This window comes from Rattus norvegicus, chromosome 9, assembly GCF_036323735.1.
Source record: "Rattus norvegicus strain BN/NHsdMcwi chromosome 9, GRCr8, whole genome shotgun sequence".
NCBI classification, from domain to species: Eukaryota; Metazoa; Chordata; class Mammalia; order Rodentia; family Muridae; genus Rattus; species Rattus norvegicus.
Window position 1 is genome coordinate 33,096,872 of NC_086027.1, and position 21,423 is coordinate 33,118,294.

Below are 21,423 nucleotides of genomic sequence, written 5' to 3' on the forward strand. Positions count from 1 at the left end.
TCACTACAACAGATAAGAGAGCAGGGCGAGACTCTGCTCATCCCGACCAGGAAGCAATACTGACCGAGGGTGTCGCTCATGTTTCCTCGTTCCTTCTGTAATTTATTTGTGTTTGCACTTTTAGCAGCTGGTTTAGTGGCTCTGTGTCAACTTGCAGCTCTTCTGAATAGACTGTTATGACTAACTTTGCTCTGTGTCTACTCTGTAATAATAGTTCCGGTGGAATTTATCCAACATCTAATAAGTACACTCCCTCTTTTCTTTCTACTCCCTTTCTGTCTTTTTCTCCATCCTCCCCAGATGCTGTAGGCATGTGATCCACAGATATACATGCAGGTGGAACACCCAATTTAAACAATGTGGCGGGGCATGGCTTCATGTGTCTTTAATCTAAGTACTTGGTAGAGGAAAGCACTTGGGTCTTTATGACTTCCAGGATAGCCAGGACTGCATAGTGAGACCCTGTCTCAAAATAAATAAGTAAATTATTTTCATCATCCCTGATATGGAAAATTACACAGCATTTACCAAACCATCTGGCCTCAAGATTTTCCTTATTTGTCAACGCGTTGTTTCCAAGGCATCCAATAGAAGCCAATCTTTGGGGCTGGAGAGATGGCTCAGTGGTTAAGAGCACCAACTGCTCCTCCAGAGGTCCTGAGTTCAAGTCCCAGCAACCACATGGTGGCTCACAACCATTTGTAATGGGATCCGATGCCCTCTTCTGGTGTCTGAAGACAACTACAATGTACTCATATACAAAAGAAATAAATAAATCTTAATAAAAAAAGAAGAAGAGGAAGAAGAAGAAGAAGAAGAAGAAGAAGAAGAAGAAGAAGAAGAAGAAGAAGAAGAAGAAGAAGAAGAAGAAGAAGAGGAAGAAGAAGAAGCAGCCAGCCTTTGGTGGGGACAGATAGACACTGGGGAAAGATCTAGATTAAGAAAATTGATGAGTTCAGTTTCATCTGTAATAACCAAGGACATTCCTGGCTCTTGTATTTCAAAGAAACCTGTCAAACTATAAATGCTTATGATTCTAGGTCATGTTGTTTTGATGAGATTCTATACAGTTCAGATAGAGTATGGAGTATTTTAGTGTTATGTTCCCAAGGGTCTAAACATGAATTCTTCAATGCAGTCTAATGTTTTTTCATCATTTATTATACCCTCTTAAATTCTGATGCTAAGCTGAAGTAAGCTGAGACCTTGACCTACTTTTAAGCCTTAGGCACCAGAGTAAAAAAATAAATAAAATAAAACAAACTGCATTTCATGAAGGACTAGGAACTGACAGATAAATTTTACCATTGTGTTACCTATGAGATGCACTTCCAATAAGAAGCTGTCTCCCCTGTTCCCTCTTGTTTAAGGAAGTTGAAAATGAGGATAACAAAAGCAATGGCCACTTAAAATGAATTATGATTCCTAAAGGAAAAGAACAAGTCAGTTGCGTAAGACCTAAGCTGGGTCCTTGGTGTTCGATGTGTTTTTAAGTAACCGTTCCTTCATAGAGCTAGAGAGGCTTGTCTCAAGAACAATGGCTAATCAAGTGGCTAGATTTTAATCGCTTTTATCCTCATTTCTTCTTGCTTTCAGGGACAATTATGAATTTACTTCCTGTCTCTTTTTATGCCCCTTTCCTGCATCAAAATTTACTTTCTCATTCTGATAGGCAAAGAACTTTTTTAACTATGAAAGATAAATTTCACAAATAAAGTTTTCCTCATGTAATGAGTGAGAAGGAAGAGAGAGAGAGAGAGAGAGAGAGAGAGAGAGAGAGAGAGAGAGAGAGAAGGAAGAAGTGGGAGGGAGGACAGGAGGAATCACAGTACCTCGCAAAGACAACAGATAAATGTATTTTCACCTCTGCTCATGGAAACAGGGAACTCCCAGGACTGTCTGAGAGGAAAGGTACTATTTGGAAATGTTTGCACACTGGGAAAAGGCATCTCACGTCACGTAGAATGGTATGAAAATGTAGTGAGGAAGTTGTCCAACTAAAGGGAGAGTGAGTGCAGAGGTGTCGCTGGAACTCCAGGGCTTGTGCTGTGAAGAGCAGCATAAACGGGTAGAAAGATTTACTTCATCATTACCTTGGGAACAGAGTTTGTTTGGGGCACTGAAGAGCAACTAAAGACTTCTGAGTGACTAGTGAGAGAATCAAGGCCAGTTCCTAGAGCAAGTATTAAGACAGCAGCTCCTAAGATGAATTTGGGTAATGACCACAGAAAAGGGAATAGAAATGGGGAGAAATGCACCAATATATTATGATACAAAAGGAGCCTACACAGGTTGAAGGTCAAGTATCAGAGAGATGGGAATGACATCTGGGATTACAAAAATGGAAGAAAAGACAAAGGTTATGGAGGGATTTCTTGGACCTACCAGTGACTGAGTAATGACACAGAGACTTACTAATTTTATTATAGCCTGGCCTTAGATAAGGCTACCTTCCAGCTAGCTCATCTAACTTAGTTAACCTGACTATTCTAGTCCACCTCCCTCCACATTGGACCCCTCCCCAGAGACCCTCTCACAGACCGTAAGTCCCGCCTTCCCTTTCCTGCCCAGCTATTGGTCCTCAGCTCTTTATTAAAGTAATCAGCAAGTGAGGATGGTGTTTGTATAAAAAAAGTACCAAGGCAGGTGATGAGTCATAAGAATAACAATGCTGGAGAATGGATACAGAAAATGTGATTCATTTACACAACGGGATACTGGTCAACTAACGTAAACAAGAACATCATGATGTTTGCAGGCAAATGGATGGAACTAAATAATATCATCCTGAGTGAGGTAACCCAGCCCCCCCCAAAAAAAGCATGGTATGTACTCACTTATAGGTAGATGTTAGCCATAAAGTACATGATACCCACCATTTATTTCACAGACCCGAGAAGCTAAACAAGAATGAAGGCCCAAGCAAGGGTGCTTGATTCCCACTTAGAAGAGAGAATAATTATTGATCTTAGAGTCTGAGCCATTTGTGTCCTGTTCAGGAAATTTCCCCCTGTGCCAATGAGTTCTTACCAACCCACAGTCAGAATTTCTGACCCAGAATTGTTCCTGTCTAAAAGAAATACAGGAACAAAAATAGAGGAGAGACTGAAGGAATGGCTGCCCAGTGACTGACCCAACTTGGAATCCATCTCGAGGGGAGGAACCAAGGCCTGACACTATTATTGATGCTATGATGTGCTTACAGATAGCAGCCTAGCATGGCTGTCATCTGAGAGGCCCTACCAGCAGCTGACTGAGACAGACACAGATACTTACACCCAACCATTGGACTGAAGTCGGGGACCACTATGTAGGAATTAGGGGAAGGACTGAAGGAGCTGAAGGGGAGGGTGACTCCATAGGAACCCCAGCGTCTCCCTGGGAGCTCCCAGAGACTGAGCCACCAACAAGGCAGCATACAGGCTGGTCTGAGCCCCATACCCTCTCCATTCCTGCCATCCTGGCACATGCATAGCAGAAGGCTTCCTGGTCTGGCCTTAGTGGGAGAAGATTGCCTAGCCCTTGAGAGACTTGAGGCCCCAGGGAAAGGGAATGCTCAGTGGTACCCTCTAGGAAGTAAGGGGGACATGGAATGGGATGGGGAACTGTGAGGGGGGGACTGGAAGGGAGGGCAAAGGCTGGAATGTAAATAAATAAAATAATCAATATAAAAGGGGAAAGGGCATAAAATAGTCATAGGAGGCAGATGGAGGGAGGAAACTGGGTGGAGAAGGGATGGGATGGGGAATGAGGGATCAGGATTAGGTGTAGGGAGAGAGAGGAGAGGGTCAGAGGGCCAGGAGAGTAAATAGAAATCAGGGGCTGGTGGGGGTGGGTCATCTTAGGATGTGCCAGAGATGTGGGATGGGGAGCCTCCCAGCAGTCTATGGGGGTGAACTTAGCTGAGAAAAAAAAAGAGTTGTGGGGAAGGGGATAGGAACTCTGCAGGAAGACCAACAGAGTTGATTCATGGACCCTTGGAGACTCTCAGAGATTCAGCCACCAACCAAAGAGCATACATGGGCTGGGCTGAGGCCCACACACATATGTAGCAGATGTGCAGCTCAGTTTTCATGTGGGTCCCCCAACAACTGGAGTGGGAGCTGTTGCCTGCCTGTGGAATCAGTTCCCCTTGTCTGGCCTCAGTGGAAGAGGTTGTGCCTAACCCTGCAGAGACTTGATGCTCCAGCATGGGGGAAATACCCAGGGAGCTCCCATCCTCTCAGAAGAGAAGTGGGGCAAGGGAGAGGGACTATGTGAGAGGGAGACCAGAAGGGGACAGCAATTGGGATGGAAAGATGAATAAATTAATTAATAGATAAAAAAAGCAACAATATCAATATCTATCTAGCCAGTACTCAGGTCTCTGCTGGTGCAGAATTAATGACTGGATAATACAAAGACAGTCTTCACACAATGTATCAAAAGGTCACCCCAACAAAGGTTTCATTAATAGACTACAAGCAGTCAAAGAACAAAGACTTCCAGTTGATCTGACAGAGCAAGATACCAAGTAGAACACTTCTTGTTTTAAGCACTGCTCAAATGCACTACAAACATAATAAAATTAAATCTAAAGCCAAACTCACAGTCAGAGTTGATGGAAGGAAGTGAATGGAAAATACTGGATGCTTTCAGGACAGTTGGTGACACCATGCAGGAAGCTCACTGGAGGCCGGATCTGAACACCTGGCATGCATCGAAGGATGAGGAGGCTGGCCTCTGAGCACCATAGGGATGGGAGAGCTGCCCTGCTAGAACCCTAACTAGCTTGGACAGCACAATAATGTCCCAGAGCCCGGGTAGAAAATAGGTACCTATGAATGGTTAGAATTCAGGCCTGGGGCTGGAGAGATGGATCTTCTAGAGGTCCTGAGTTCAATTCCCAGCAACCACATGGCAGCTCACAATCATCTGTAATGGGGATCCGATGTCCTCTTCTGGCATGTCTGAAGACAGTGAGAGTGTATTCACATACATAAAATAAATAAATCTTTATAAAAAAAAAGAAAGGAAGGAAGAGAGAGAAAGAGAGAGAGAGGAAGACAGAGAGAAAGAAAGAGAGAAAGAAAGAAAATAGGTACTGTGAACGAGTCTCACACACAGTCAGAAGTTTAGCAATGCTTATGATACAAAACATCCTTGTGAGAAGCTGGTTTGAAAACTCTCCAATGAAAACCCAGATGTTGCCAATACAAATCACTCTAAGTTTCACATGCAACCCATAACAGAGGCCACACATACAAGGTCGAGTGGACCAGCAGCAGAAAGTCCGATGGGAAAACCATACCTGTGAAACAGATGCAAATAGTCCCAAGAAGAGAAAAGTTAATGAATGGACAGTCAAATTTTAAATGACCAGGGTAGTGGTAAAAAAATAAAATAAAACCACCTATGGCCACTCACCTTATCTTTCTTAAACTAATGAGTTAGGCTCACAGCAGAAAGTCTGCTACTGAGTGGTCCAAGAAAGGGTCCAAGAACTAGACAAGCAAAAACCCAAGCTTCTCTCCTTACAAGCTCTGGCCAGTCTCTGAGCCACATATTGATAGGACAAAGAGAAAGAAAATGGCGGCAAAGAATGAGCTGACATCCAAGCTGCCAATTACTCAACTAAGGGGACTATGGGATTTACATTGGCTCAGTCAATTGCTGTGAAAACACAAATGTTAACCTTCTTTGAAACAATGTAACAGAGCCCAGAGCCTGCACAGCATCTTGGTTGTAATCTCCATAATCTGGTCTAAAATTATTCAACAAGGAGTCTAGAAAGTGTCTATTACTGCTAAAAGACAAAGAAATGTCGAAGTATCCCAGTGGCTGTTTGAACATGCTTGGCCCCAGGGAGTGGCACTATTAGGAGGTGTGGCCTTGTTGGAGTGGGTGTGGCCTTATTGGAGTGGGTGTGGTCTTGTGAGAGTGGGTGTGGCCCTGTGAGAGTGGGTGTGGCTTTGTGGCCACGGTTCCATTTACACTGAGCACAAAACAACAAGAAAGAAAACACAACAAACAGATAGGTGATGGGGGAGGGGCAACAGAGGAACCCCCAGGGACACTGGGTCTCTTTCAGGAGTGATGAGAATGTACCATATCCCCACTGTGGTCATTGTTCACTGTGTCTGTAACAATCTCAACTAATTGAGCAGTACGCCAAATGAACATTTTGATGCGCGTTAAACATTTGATGAAGAACTTTCAATGGTATTCAAACCTCAAGAACCTCAATGGTATTCAAGAACATTCAAACCTCATTAGAGGTTTGACGTGAAAAGATTAGACCAGGGTTCTCTTGTTTATTTTTTTAATTACCTTCTTATGTTGCTTATATTTCATTGTAGTAATGACCACTATAATTTTTTACAAAGTCAATTTTTATAAGGCTAAAAGCCTTATAAAATGGAAAAGGTTATTACTGTGTGGAATACCGGAAGAGGGGGGAGAACTTTTACAAAGAAAAAAATCTGCATGCATGTAAAACAGAAACTCGCACGGGATTGTGGGGAGCATGTACTTTGTCCTCACACATTCCCGAACCCTGCCTTCCTGAGTGGCAGCTACCTCAATCCATGAGACAAGTCGGTGCAAATATGTACAAAGATTTTCCATTAACCCAGGTTAAGTTTCCCCTCCACTGAAGCCAAGGAGAACCAATGACGGCTTCCAAAGGACTGGAAACAACCTTGCAAAATAGATTATTTCAGTATATAAAACACTACGTTAAATACATGCTCATAAGATAGTTTTATTAAACTAACCAACAAACGAACAAAGAAGGGGTTACTTTCCAATACCGCACAAGGTATACATCATCAATAGCTTCACATTCCATCAGCCTGGCTCTCTCTTTAAGCTAAATTCAGAGGGATTTGGGATTTGGTTTTTTGTTTTTTGGTTTTTGGTGTTTTTTTTTTTTTTGGGTTTTTTTTTGTTTTTTTAAAGATAGGTGGCCGGGTCATATATGATTATTCTGCAGGACAGTTTGGTACTTCAGAGTGTATATTGACACCTGTGCTCATGCAAAGGAATGCACCATTCTCTCGGTTACAAATCTTGTGTAAGGTCCTGTCTCTCAGCCCTTCCCAGAACTGAAAGCACACTCTCATCGCCATTATTACTATCATCTGTCACCCAAATCGCTGTTATCTATCATCCATTTTTAAAGGTTCATCAAAGTATCCCAGTGGCTGTTTGAATATGCTTGGCCCCAGGGAGTGGCACTATAAGGAGGTGTGGCCTTGTTGGAGAGGGTGTGGCCTTATTGGAGTGGGTGTGGCTTTGTGAGAGTGGGTGTGGCATTGTAAGAGTGAGTGTGGCCTTGTGGGAGGGGGAAGGGTAAAATTGGAGGTCAGACTCAGTGGTAAATGCCTAGAATATAAAGCCTGACATCTAAGACATGCTGAAAATTTTTGATGGATTTTTATTTATAAATATTGTCATAAGTAACTTCCAGATTTTAAGTGATATTTCTACTTAGTTTTATTCTTAATTTTTTTCTTTTTTTATTTGACAAAAAACGCCAAAGTTCAGGCTGGCCTTAAACTTCGGATCCTTATGATTCAGATGTGTGCCACCACACTCAACCTGATCACTGTTAGACTCCTTTAGGTGTTTGTCTTTTTTTTTAATTACTTGTTTTATGGTATCATTTTGGGTCCAAACTTGAGTCGGTAAAGCTGCTACCAATAACTCGTTAATGCAGCATCCTTGAATCGACTCTAGCAGAATCCTGGGTCACAACTGTTACCCCAGAGTCCTAATGACAGGTTCAGAGTTGTGAGACTCCTGTCAAATCTACACCACATCATTGGTTGCCTTAGGGATTTAACTGCAATCTATCTTCAAGAAAAGAGAAAAAAAAAACACCTTGTTTCCACCCGTAAATTTTCTTCATATTACCTCAAACATGCAATCAACTTGCTGTATATATTTATGAGTCCTGGTTTTCCTGTAAAATATCATATCATAGGAAAGAAAAAAATTTATAATTACTTTATTGGAAGTGTCTGTTTGAGTGGGGATTTTTACATCAACAAAATAGGAATGTAGTTTTTTTTAAGATTTAAGAAACATTTTTTAAGATTTTATTTTCATTTTTAATTATATATTTGTGAACATGGATGCAATGCCGGCAGGGGCCAGAAGAGGGCATCAAAACCCCTGGAGCTAGAGTTACAGGTTGTTGCAAGTCACTTGTCAATGGTTCTGGGAATCTATCTCCGGTCCCCTGAAAGAACAGAAGGTACCCTTAACTGCTGGGCCATCTCTCCAACGCTAACAAATATTTTTAAAATAGATTAGGAAACAGCCTTTGCAATGTTTTGTTTGTAGCCATTATCTGTGGAAGCCTACAGGGGGAAAAATCATGATTTATATAAAATTTAACTTTCTGTTTTCTTTAAAAAGGAGTGTAGAGAGCAAAATGAATCTCCAGTAGAAAAACCTCATGAACTGAAAGTGGAATCTTGCTATTGTTCTAAATCCCCAGTAACCAGACAGCTTTATTCACATTCTGTGCCAAGAGCCAACGCCATTCATGGGACATAATGATTGCTGATAGCAACAGAAATATTTCTAAACTACCCTCTTCTTTTTATTCACATCTGTTTGGTGTTTGAATGAATTTTCATTTTGCTTTACAAAATGTGCTAGACGGCGTGTTAGGCAGCAGGGGCTGCGTGTGGATGGTAAGGGAGCAACTGATAGAGGGCCCATCATGGGCCTGAACGAAGGACCACAGTGTCCTGTGCTGACCCTCTTCTGCAGGGAGAGGCACAGTGGAATTCTTTACTCAATAGACCCCAAACATAAACATCACAGAGAGGCATATGCTAGATATTTTTCAAATCATCATATATTATACATGAAGTCACGACTAGTATTAAAATTTTCTTTTCTAAAACATTTTATCGTGTTTATTTTTTTTCTTTACATAACTTACTTATCCTCGTTTCAATTTTAGGTTCTTTTTAAATTCACTTTACATCTGGATCACAGCCCCCCTCCCTCATCTCTTTCCGCTCCTACCCTTACAAACCCCTCCTACCCTTACAAACCCCTCCTACCCTTACAACCCTCCCTACCCTTACAAACCCCTCCTACCCTTACAAACCCCTCCCATCCTTACAAACCCCTCCTACCCTTACAAACCCCTCCTACCCTTACAAACCCCCCCCTCTCAGTGCCTCTTCCCCTTCTCCTCAGAGAAGAGGATCTCCATTCTACCACCCAACTCTGGGACATCTAGTCCCAGCAGGTCTTGTCCCATCCTCTTTCACTGAGACCCAACCAGGCAGTCCTGATAGGGGGAAGGGGATCCAATGGCAGGGAGCACAGACCAAGACAGTCCCTGTCCACTTGTTAGAGGACCCACATGAAGACCAAGCTGCACATTTGCTACAAATGTGTGGAGGTTGAGTTATAGCTCCTGCATGTTCCCGGGTTGAAGGTCTAGGTTTTGTGAGCCCCCGTGGTCTCAGGTCAGTTGACTCCATGGGTCTCATGTCCTTGACCCCTCTGACTTGCTCACTTCTGTCTGTGCATGGATGTGTTGGGTTTGTGGGTAGCGTGTGCACTTGCCTTAGTCAGAGGACAACTTTCAGAAGTTGGTTTTCACCTTCCATCATGTGGGTCCCTGGGTTTCAATAAGGATTTCAGGCTCGGCAGGGACAATCTTTATCCAATGAGCTATCTTTCCTGTCTGAATCATTAAGGTTCTTTGCAGATTGCATTATACTGTCAGCCAGGTTTTGATTTCAGTATTATCAAATTTGATTTCAGTATTACAGTATTAACTGTATTTCTTGTGAAAAGAACGTAACTGTTAAATAGCTTGTTGTTATCAATTAGGAATTACAGCTAATATGCACAAATCATTTTAATTATTTTATTTATTTATTTATTTATTTATTTATTATTTATTTATGGGAAGGGTGCACACACCACAGACTACATGTGCTTTAATCAAATGACAATTTTCTTTTTTAAGGATTTATTTATTTTATTTATATAGGTGCACTGTAGCTGTCTGATCCCATTACAGATGGTTGTGAGCCACCATGTGGTTGCTGGGAATTGGACTCAGAGCAGTCAGTGCTCTTAACCACTGAGCAATTTCTCCAGCACAAATATCCACAAATCATTTGTAATTACTTTATTTGTTTATTTATTTATTTATTTGTTTATTTGTTTGTTTATTTGTTTATTTATTTATTTATTTATGGGAAGGGTGCACACACCACAGGGTACATGTGTTTCAACCAAATGACAACTTTCTGGACCTTGATCTCTCCTTCCCCCAAATGGGTCACGGGAATCGAACTCAGGTCTTCAGCCTTGGCAGCAAGCACTGTTACCCACTGAACATCCTGCTAGTCCCAGAAAGCTTTAGGTTTACATAACTCAAAAAGTAAATAAAAGAACTCCCTCGTACATTGTAATACTACACCTAATTGTTCTTCTGTAGGAAAGAAATTTGTTTTCTGAAAATTCCTCTTTAAGGAGTATAGTCCTAATGCTGGACCAGGCTCCACTAGCCTTTTGCCCCTGGGAGCGAGGTATTCTGTGCAGCAGTTAACAAAGCTCTCTCCCGGGCAGAGAGTCCTTCTGATTCATGAATCCATCACACCAGCTAAAACCGCACCGAGATTTGCTGATCCTCCCAAGTAGACCAGCTTTTATGAACTCGAGAAAGGTCACTAATAGCAAGAATTCCTTGAAGCTATAGAATATTGAATGGTTCAAAAAAAAAAAACCTATAGACTATGTTAGACTGTGATGGTGCATCCGACTGTTACCTCATTGCCCCTCCCCTTTATAAAAATCTGGAGGTAGCCAGATACAGTGACACAAGCTTGGACCTCGGTGGATGAGGCAGGAGGATTGTAAATTAGGAACCACTTCGTGGTACATGTTGAGATACTGCCCCCCCCCAAAAAAAATCATAAAAATAAACAACAAGAAAATAACAAGCTAAGACTGAGAATGTTTCTCAGCTCCAGGTCTCACAGCTGGGCTATCTCCTCTCACACCACGTTCATTCCATAAGATGTTTTCTCAGTCCTTTCTTTAAAATATACCAAACGCCGGTCAACCCTCAGCACTTCCACAGCTGCTGTCTCTCTGCTAATTAAGCAAGGGCAATGGTTTCCGACTGATTTCCTGGGTTCGTGCCTACCCTACAGCAAGCCAGGTTCATCCAACAAGCAGAGGAGCCCTTCAGAAAGCTCTAAGCCAGGTCGTGTGTCTCCCGTACCCAAACATTCTCCAGAGGGTTTTTCATGACCTCCAAAGCTTTTTAGAATGGGGTCCTGTCTGGATCTTACTTCTGCTTTCTTCAACTTTCTCCCTTGGTCATCAAATTTGCTCTCTTTTTAACTCCAGACGTGCCGGTCTTTTTCCTTACCTCAGGAGCCTCTGTACCTCCTGCTTCAGTCCGAGTGTCTTCTCCCACTGTGTCTGTCCATAGTCGCCTCTTCATAGCCACGCCTGGACTCCAATGTACATCCTGGGGAATCCTCTGCTTCAATCTGCCCAACAGTTCCTTCCTCGTCTCTCTGACACACTCGTCTTACTTCATCTTTGTCGTGACCGGCTCGCCTGACTTAAAGCAACATCGAGAATTTTTTACCCGGTGGAACTCTTGTGTTAGGAACTTGGGATGAGTAACAAGGTTACTGTGGCTCGGAGGCCTTTTTGAGCCTGTGTCTGTAGATCATCCAAGCCTGCAGTCCTTTGAAGGCTTCAGCCCAGGTTTTGTCAGGTTGACACTGGTCATCGGATACAGGCCTCAGTTCCTTACCACACCGGCTAACTCCATAGTTGCTAGAAGAACCACACAATATGGCGCCTAGGTTCCTAAAGGGCACGTGCTGCAGGAGGAAGTGAGGCAAGCACCACAATGTGTTTTATGTTCCAGCCTTACCCTGTAACACATAATCATCCTAGCAATGTCCCTACTCAGGGAGAGAAGAGACTAGAAGACTCGAGTCTCGCTGGTTAGCAACCACTGAAGGCGCCACGTTAGATGCCACCACATCCTGGAGATCACTGACTCCACTCTGTTCAAAAAGATCCCCCCTAACCTAGAAAACAAACCTGAACATATCATTGGCCTGTGACTGCCACATTGATGGGTCCTTTGGGTCTAGTTTTCTGAGCTGTGTTCCCGTATGCCCTTGCGAAATTAAAGGAATAGGGTCCCTTCCCGGTTTTGACCCACCTCAGTCATAGGTGCCCCTTATAAGTCACTTATTATCCATGATTTTAATATTTTATCTATTAGTAGTAGTAACATCTGTCACGACTCATTCATATATGTATTGCAAGAATATGAACGTGGAATGGCAGCTCAATTCAGCGTGGAATGGCCTCAAGATAGCAGCAGGTTCTAGATCCAAAACTTGGGCTTCTGAAAGTATAGTATATTGATTCTAATCTGCCGTTGATCTTTCAGAGAGAAAAAAAAATAGCTTAAACTAACATCCTTCTTAGTGTCAGAAATTGGAGTCTCTATAGTTTCAGCAAAAAAAAAAAATAACATGGCAATTTTATTTATAAATAAATAAATTTTATAATTTTATAGGCAATTAAAATAAAATATGGAATAGCAAGATTATGCCACGTATATAAGAATATTATATGACTGACAAACTCACCACACAAATCTGCCTGGCATCAGCCAGGTGGGATAGAGAGGTGGGGAAAGTCCACGGTGACATCACATGCTGCTGGGGAAAAAAAGGCCCAAAGGACGATTGAGGGTGGGAATAACATTAAAAGCCAATGACTTCAGTCAACCACCCCAGTTTCTGTCACTTCCCCAGTGGCGCTTACTTCAGCTAATTAAAACATTGCCAACGACCTTGGTGGTTTCTGTCTTGAAGGGCCAGAAGACTCAAGAATGTGTGAGACTTTTTTTTTAAAAAACCAGGGCCTGAGGAGGGCAAAGAAAAGGAGACCAGCCTACAGGTCGCCCATGTTTTGTGGATACTATAAATATTGGCTTGTTTTGGAATTCTGCTCAGTTTCCCTCAGGCCCTGTGTGTACTCAGGGACCTCAGCCAAGAACAGTCTCCTCCCCACAAACTGTAAGAAACCTTCAGAGGCCACCAAATCACTAAAAACCAAGGACTCTTACCAGGCTCTGTTCTCTCAGCTTTTCTTTTAAAACCTGTTGGAAATCCGTGGTGGGGACGGAGGCAGCAATACCAGCCCCATTAGTGAGCCATCTACAGATGCTTCTTCCGGGTCATCTTGAAAACAAAAATGTGTAGCTCTTGTCAAAACAATTAAAACTTGAGGTTTCTTACGGGTTCTTCTGGGTTATTGAGAAACAAGCTTCATCTGGGGCCTTTGAAACTCATCTGATCATCGCAGCAGTCAACACAGTTAGGAAATGCACACCGACAGGAGAGGCACAGGGCAAGACAGACAGAAACAGGGAGACAAACAGAAAACTTAACACTTAATAGATGTTCAAGTGTTTTTAATCTCGTAGGAATACCCCACTTCCTATGCTTTTGGGAGATCGGAAACATCCTCCGCTGTGTTTAGAGTGAAATCTTGGATGTGAAGTTCTAGACCATGATGTAAGAGGCGTATTTGAACAAACATTTGCAGAGCGAGAAGCGTCACTGATTTGTTTGTGGAAATAGACTGTTTGAAGAGACTGGCTCTTGGAGACTTATTTGTCAAGGTTCTTACCAGTTGTAGATGGCTGCAAAGCTAAAAACACTGCGGCACGTTAACACAGCTCCGGATGTAGGACCCAAACGAAAACAGCAGAAGGGAGCCGCACAACCAATTTCAAAGCCCCGCACATCCTACATGTTTGATGCTTAATCCCACAAAGCCACCTCGAAACCGCGTGCTAAAGCCACCAAGAACATTGAAAGAACAAATCCTACGGGATTAGGGAGTTATTTCTGGTCCAGAGAAACACATTTTCTCAGCTGTTCTAGTCTCTGTGAGGAGGGATTTTTTTTTCCCTTAAACACTTCACCCTCTTTCCAGCCATTTATGTCTCTTTACTCCCTTTCCCCAGGGACATAGGCTGTTTCACCATATGGGGAATTCGGGATGAAAGTGGGTATAGTCAGCTCAGTTGTGCCCTCCCTCCTTCTGGGGAGCACTCCTCTGGTCCTTCTTTAAGCCCTATCAGCCCCCCACGCCCTGAGCCAGGAAGACTTTTCTGGCTCCAGAATTATAAATAGAATGGTTTTCTCAGGGTCAGTTAGCAGAATAATTTTTTGTTCAATTAAGTACAAATTATAACTTCGAAAGTATTTCGAGTTTCCCTCTATCAAACTTTAATGTTACTTGTCAAGACCCCAACCAACAGTGTCCAGCAACCCAATTAACAGGACATTTGGTCTGGTTCCCATGCACCTTCATAGTTCTCAAACTAATATGCTTTCAGCCAGATACCAAGTTTGACAAATTATACCTTCTAAGAGGGTGGTTAAGGTTAAGAGTTACTGTTAATAACATGTTAAGCCGAAAGAGTATAGAAAATAATCTATATTTTAAACACTGTACCTCATACAGCCAGGAAGGTCACTATTTCTCACAAATTCATAAGCATTTCATTTTACCATCACTAAAACAATTCTTCATATTTTAATTAATTCTCTCCATGCTGAAATGTTTAATAACATTTCCACACAAATACATGTCCTTAGCAGAGATCTCTTGACAAACACGGTGACTGTTATTTAAAATATACTGTACTTTTTTATAATTAATTAAAATTAGATTATTAATTGAGACTTTCTGAGTGAGGTAATTGTTTTTTTATCCAATAGCTAATGTGGGAGGGGGGGTAAAAACAAAACATATTTTTATAAACAGCAAAAGCAATATGCACAACGATGCATTCATTTGACCCAGTCGCTGGCCATCATTTTCCCCCTTGTCTCCTTTCACTTCAGTCTCCACTTTGTAATCACAAGTGCCACTTCCCTAGTAACAACCACGGTTGGGGCCTCCAGTCTGGGTTAGACAGAACTTGGTCTGGAATCGTGTCAATCACTAAGAACTTCCTCAGTTCGAAGCTACAAGTGAGCGTGTGAGGCTACACTCTTGATTCAGCTTGCAACTCTGAATTGATTGCCTATCATGAAGTCAGGAGAATCACATACATTTCGTTGATACATATGATGCTCACTGAGATTGCATTGATATGAATAGAAAATAGTCTTTCCCTGAGGGAAATTCGATATCACTAACTGAGTCTTTGGGCTCATTGACATGGTCTGGATTTACTAATAATTTCACATTTTAGTCAGTCCATAGAGCTAATTGTGAGGCTTGATGTCCATTGTCTTGAATCCTTGTGCACAGTATGTGTGTGTGTGTATGTGTGTGTGTGGTGTGTATTGTCTGTGTATGTGTGTGTGTGTTGTATATGTGTGTATATTGTGTGTGTGCTGTGTATGTGGGTATATGTGTGTGGTGTGTATGTGTGTATATGTGTGTGGTGTATATGTGTGCATGTATGTTGTATATGTGTGTGTAGTGTGTGTGTTATATGTGTGTTGTATATGTATGTTGTATATATCTGTGAGTATATGTGTGTGTTGTATATATGTGTGTGTATGTGTGTGGTATGTGGTGTATGTGGTGTATATGTGTGTGTTGTAAGTGTGTGTGTTGTGTTTGTGTTATATATGTATGTGTGTTGTATGTGTGTGTACATGTGTGTGTTGTATGTGTGTGTACATGTGTGTGTGTGCTTGCGCGTGCATGTATGCATGCACTGAAGTGAGGTTTTAGCTCCTCTTCCCCTGCAATGGACCTCAATAGCTCAATCAGCTTTCTCTGGGTTTATCTGAGGCCGTGACAGACATCTCCATTTCCTTTTGGGTTCCTCAGGTAGGAACTTGACTCACTCCTTACAAGCCATGGTGGTTTTCATTTCCTTATATTTTCAAGAAAAAACATTGAGGAGAGACAGATCTACAACTTTTTAAAAATTACTTTCCCCAGGGCTAGAGAGATGACTCAGCGGTTAATTCCACTGACTCCTCTTCCAGAAGTCCTCAGTTCAATTCCTAGCAACCACATGGTGGCTCACAACCATCCGTCACGGGATCAGATGTCCTCTTCTGGTGTGTCTGCAGATAGTGACAGTGTACTCACATATATAAAATAAGTAAATCTTTAAAAAAAAAAACTTTCCCCCTAAAACAACTTGATGCTTTTGAAAGTACCATGTAGATGGAGAAGAAAATGTTAAAGTGACTTATTTCAAAGGAAAATGAATCCATCATGAACTGGGGTGAAAAGGGCGGTGGGGGAGGGGGTGTGTGTGACCAAATGGAGGCTGCTGGCTGGGCTGAGCAGTGGTTATAGAAATGGAGTCATAGGGACTTTTCATCAGAAAAGTAAGTGATTTCTAATTTACGTGGAGTAGAAGGAAAAAACATGCAATCCCTTCATGACAGCTATTCACTAGGTTCTCTTTGCCAAGATTTCCACTTATTTATGGGAAGAAAATTTAACTACTTATTTTTAAAGAGGTATTAAAATATTGAAGAACTTTCAGAATACTATTTTCTGTTCCTCAGCGTGTCACTGTCCCTTCTCTGAGCCATCACCTACCTCCCTCAGAGCAGATCAGTCACGCACAGTGCCACAGTGCCCTGCATTGTTTTGACAGGTGTCGTCCCCCACAAAATGGCCATTTGAGTCTTGATTTTACATCCAGCATCTAGAACCGACTATGATACAAAGTAGGCTTTAAGTGTATTTTCAAATAAAAATGACACAGCATGTAAATGTCTAATTATTCTTGGAATCTGCCTGATCTTGGGTCTCACCAGTTTGTAGTTACAAACAACAACTTTTAAAATATTGAAATAGAAATAGCAACGATAGAGTTGGGTCCTTACAAGATTGTGGCCCAGTGTCTAAATTCTCAGAATGTCCCCCGGGTGCCTGCTGTTTCAATGAGCAACTTTCTATCCATCATATCACCAACAAGGTTCCAGAGCCACATACATAGAAGAAAAATAGGTTTTTCTTCATCTCGAGTTTCCTCCCTCCTCAGTTTGATACAGTCAGTTAGGAGCGTCCCACTGAAATACCACATTGGACTTCAAACGTGTTTGAAAGCATAGCAGGCACACAGTCCTTTCCCCTGCAATGTGTTAGCAGATCTGAATCAACAGGCCAGCCTCGGGTGAGTGAGATGCTCAGGCAGATACCACAGAGAAGTCAGTGAGCTCTGTCCCCAATTCAGGCCTTTATGTCTTTGTACTGAGGAAATCAGTCCTGGTTGCAAAAAAAGAAATATTTTAAACAGCTTCCACAAATATCATGAGTAGATGTATTTATTTGCTTAGTAAGTAATCTATGTATTTATTAGTGTGCATATGAATATGTGTGTGCATGCATGTGAGTGTGTTTGGAGGTGTGTGTGATGAATCTCCCACTATTTCCACAGCTTTGAGCCCAACTCATTGTTACCATCATAGTCTACCGCACCTATGACTAAACTTGGAGTGCCCTTGTATGCTGTCTCCGGCAGCCCTCACAGCTGTTTACAGGTAAAGACGACTTATCAGAGAAGATCTCGGAATCTGGGGAAGATTACCCATCAGAGGCAGGCAGTAGCAAATTCCAGCTCAAGAACAGGCATATGACCTTCAACATCAAAGTGCTCTTACAGGTCCCCAGGGTTGCAGGAAGTTGTCCTCTTCAGGACCTGAGTTCAGCTGCATATGCTTTCCATGTAGCACATGTTTCTGTAGCCCACATGTAGTAAGGCATCTCTCTAACCCTGCAGGGGAGCGTCAGACATTCTCCCACTTCGTTCAGAAGTCATGTGCTGTCAGCCACCCGTTGTGTCGCTTGTTACTGTCCAACCGCATCTGCTTGACCACAGCTTGAATATGTGGCACACGTAGAGAGGATTCTAGCCTTACTTTGTATTTAAGGCTGTTTAAACTCTTTTTCAGAACACAACACAGGAAATTCCCACTCTCTTTATATCATACACACACGCTGTTTGTATGTGGGGGCTCTCCTCTCTCAGCTTCAGTCCAAGCTTGGCACACTTGCTTGTAAATAATACAAAAGCCTGTTAAGAGGCTGGATTTGAAAACAATCCAAAGGCTGGAGAGGTGGTTCAGTGGTAAAGAGCACTGACTGCTCTTCCAGAGGTCCTGAGTTCAAATCCCAGAAACCACACGGTGGCTCTCAGCCATTATGAGATCCGATGCTCTCTTCGGGTGTGCTGAAGACAGCTACGATGTATATAATAAATAAATAAATCTGAAAAAGAAAACAATCCAAATGATATTCATTTACTAAGTACTGTACTCAAACTGACCGCTTCTCCTTCTCCCCACCCCCAGTGTGTGGGGGTGTCTGCAAAGAGCTCATGGCTCAAAGTGCTCTGTCTTGATTACTTGGTGAACTCCTTGGTGATACCATGAGTTCCTTGTGTCCTCACCAACTCTTGTTGGCCCTGGGTTCACTGTATCAATGATTAGTACTAACCTTGACCTCTACCATGTTCAAATACTCTGAGTTGCAACTAAGTGTGCACAGAAATAGAACCTCTGTAAGCACTCCTTCCCTAGCCAGCCTGCTAAAATGAAAATATTCCTATCAACACCACTTTAAAGCAGGTGCAGACTCTGGCTACTGTTGCATTCTTATTTTGAACCATTAGATACAGAAAATTATTGTCATCATTGTCTATATGGGGTATAACTGTGTAAACCTGGCTGGCCTAGAATTCTCTATGTAGATCATACTGGCCTTGAATTCATTGAGATCCACCTGACTCTGCCTGCAGAGTTCTGGGATTAAAGGTGTGCACCACCATGCCTGGCTTGTCTTTCTAGTTTTTATTGTAATGGTTTCATGAGATTGCATCACTTAGATTAAAAAAATCAGCCCAAAGAGTACAAAGATGTATTCCCTATTATTTTATTAATATTGATATCTATACACTTATGTGTGTATACATACATACACAGTATGTATGATATACATATACATTGTGTGTGTGTTGTGATTTAGAAGAGTCTAGCTTCACTTTATTTTCTTTTTTTTTTTTTTATTAACTTGAGTATTTCTTATATACATTTCAAGTGTTATTCCCTTTCCCAGTTTCGGGGCAAACATCCCCCTCCCCCCTCCCCTTCCTTTTGGGTGTTTCCCTCCCAACCCTCCCCCCATTGCCGCCCTCCCCCCATAGTCTAGTTCACTGGGGGTTCAGTCTTAGCAGGACCCAGGGCTTCCCCTTCCACTGGTGCTCTTACTAGGATATTCATTGCTACCTATGGGGTCAGAGTCCAGGGTCAGTCCATGTATAGTCTTTAGGTAGTGGCTTAGTCCCTGGAAGCTCTGGTTGCTTGACATTGTTGTACTTTTGGGGTCTCGAGCCCCTTCAAGCTCTTCCAGTTCTTTCTCCGATTCTTTCAACGGGGGACCTATTCTCAGTTCAGTGGTTTGCTGCTGGCATTCGCCTCTGTATTTGCTGTATTCTGGCTGTGTCTCTCAGGAGCGATCTACATCGGGCTCCTGTCGATCTGCACTTCTTTGCTTCATCCATCTTGTCTAATTGGGTGGCTGTATATGTATGGGCCACCTGTGGGGCAGGCTCTGAATGGGTGTTCCTTCAGTCTCTGTTTTAATCTTTGCCTCTCCCTTCCCTGCCAAGGGTATTCTTTTTCCTCATTTAAAGAAGGAGTGAAGCATTCACATTTTGATCATCCGTCTTGAGTTTCGTTTGTTCTAGGGATCTAGGGTAATTCAAGCATTTGGGCTAATAGCCACTTATCAATGAGTGCATACCATGTATGTCTTTCTGTGATTGGGTTAGCTCACTTGGGATGATATTTTCCAGTTCCAACCATTTGCCTACGAATTTCATAAACTCGTTGTTTTTGATAGCTGAGTAATAATATTCCATTGTGTAGATGTACCACATTTTCTGTATCCATTCCTCTGTTGAAGGGCATCTGGATTCTTTCCAGTTTCTGGCTATTATAAATAAGGCTGCGATGAACATAGTGGAGCATGTGTCTCTTTTATATGTTGAGGCATCTTTTGGGTATATGCCCAAGAGAGGTATAGCTGGATCCTCAGGCAGTTCAATGTCCAATTTTCTGAGGAACCTCCAGACTGATTTGCAGAATGGTTTTACCAGTCTGCAATCCCACCAACAATGGAGGAGTGTTCCTCTTTCTCCACATCCTCGCCAGCATCTGCTGTCACCTGAGTTTTTGATCTTAGCCATTCTCACTGGTGTGAGGTGAAATCTCAGGGTTGTTTTGATTTGCATTTCCCTTATGACTAAAGATGTTGAACATTTCTTTAGGTGTTTCTCAGCCATTCGGCATTCCTCAGCTGTGAATTCTTTGTTTAGCTCTGAACCCCATTTTTTAATAGGGTTATTTGTTTCCCTGCGGTCTAACTTCTTGAGTTCTTTGTATATTTTGGATATAAGGCCTCTATCTGTTGTAGGATTGGTAAAGATCTTTTCCCAATCTGTTGGTTGCCGTTTTGTCCTAACCACAGTGTCCTTTGCCTTACAGAAGCTTTGCAGTTTTATGAGATCCCATTTGTCGATTCTTGATCTTAGAGCATAAGCCATTGGTGTTTTGTTCAGGGAATTTTTTCCAGTGCCCATGTGTTCCAGATGCTTCCCTAGTTTTTCTTCTATTAGTTTGAGTGTGTCTGGTTTGATGTGGAGGTCCTTGATCCACTTGGACTTAAGCTTTGTACAGGGTGATAAGGATGGATCGATCTGCATTCTTCTACATGTTGCCCTCCAGTTGAACCAGCACCATTTGCTGAAAATGCTATCTTTTTTCCATTGGATGGTTTTGGCTCCTTTGTCAAAAATCAAGTGACCATAGGTGTGTGGGTTCATTTCTGGGTCTTCAATTCTATTCCATTGGTCTATCTGTCTGTCTCTGTACCAATACCATGCAGTTTTTATCACTATTGCTCTGTAATACTGCTTGAGTTCAGGGATAGTGATTCCCCCTGAAGTCCTTTTATTGTTGAGGATAGCTTTAGCTATCCTGGGTTTCTTGTTATTCCAGATGAATTTGCAAATTGTTCTGTCTAACTCTTTGAAGAATTGGATTGGTATTTTAATGGGGATTGCATTGAATCTGTAGATCGCTTTTGGTAAAATGGCCATTTTTACTATTTTAATCCTGCCAATCCATGAGCATGGGAGATCTTTCCATCTTCTGAGGTCTTCTTCAATTTCTTTCCTCAGTGTCTTGAAGATCTTATTGTACAGATCTTTTACTTGCTTGGTTAAAGTCACACCGAGGTACTTTATATTATTTGGGTCTAATATGAAGGGTGTCATTTCCCTAATTTCTTTCTCGGCTTGTTTCTCTTTTGTATAGAGGAAGGCAACTGATTTATTTGAGTTAATTTTATACCCAGCCA

At 42.1% G+C, this 21,423-nt stretch overlaps 2 long non-coding RNA genes across 4 annotated transcripts in view; one reads left to right on the top strand and one right to left on the bottom strand.

Annotated features, from left to right (window-relative positions):
* LOC120094649 (uncharacterized) overlaps nt 1–13,579 on the bottom strand; it is a 51,261-nt gene extending 37,682 nt beyond the window's left edge. The window contains exons 1-3 of one of the 2 annotated variants that reach the window (XR_010054739.1): nt 13,136–13,566; nt 12,654–12,725; nt 11,402–11,867 (exon numbers count right to left, since the gene is read on the bottom strand). This is a non-coding gene — a long non-coding RNA (uncharacterized LOC120094649). Of the gene's footprint in view, nt 1–11,401; nt 11,868–12,653; nt 12,726–13,135 lie in introns of both variants that reach the window. The other variant, XR_010054738.1, reaches the window with a different exon arrangement.
* LOC120094650 (uncharacterized) overlaps nt 1–21,423 on the top strand; it is a 97,520-nt gene that overhangs the window by 48,995 nt on the left and 27,102 nt on the right. The window lies entirely within an intron of this gene.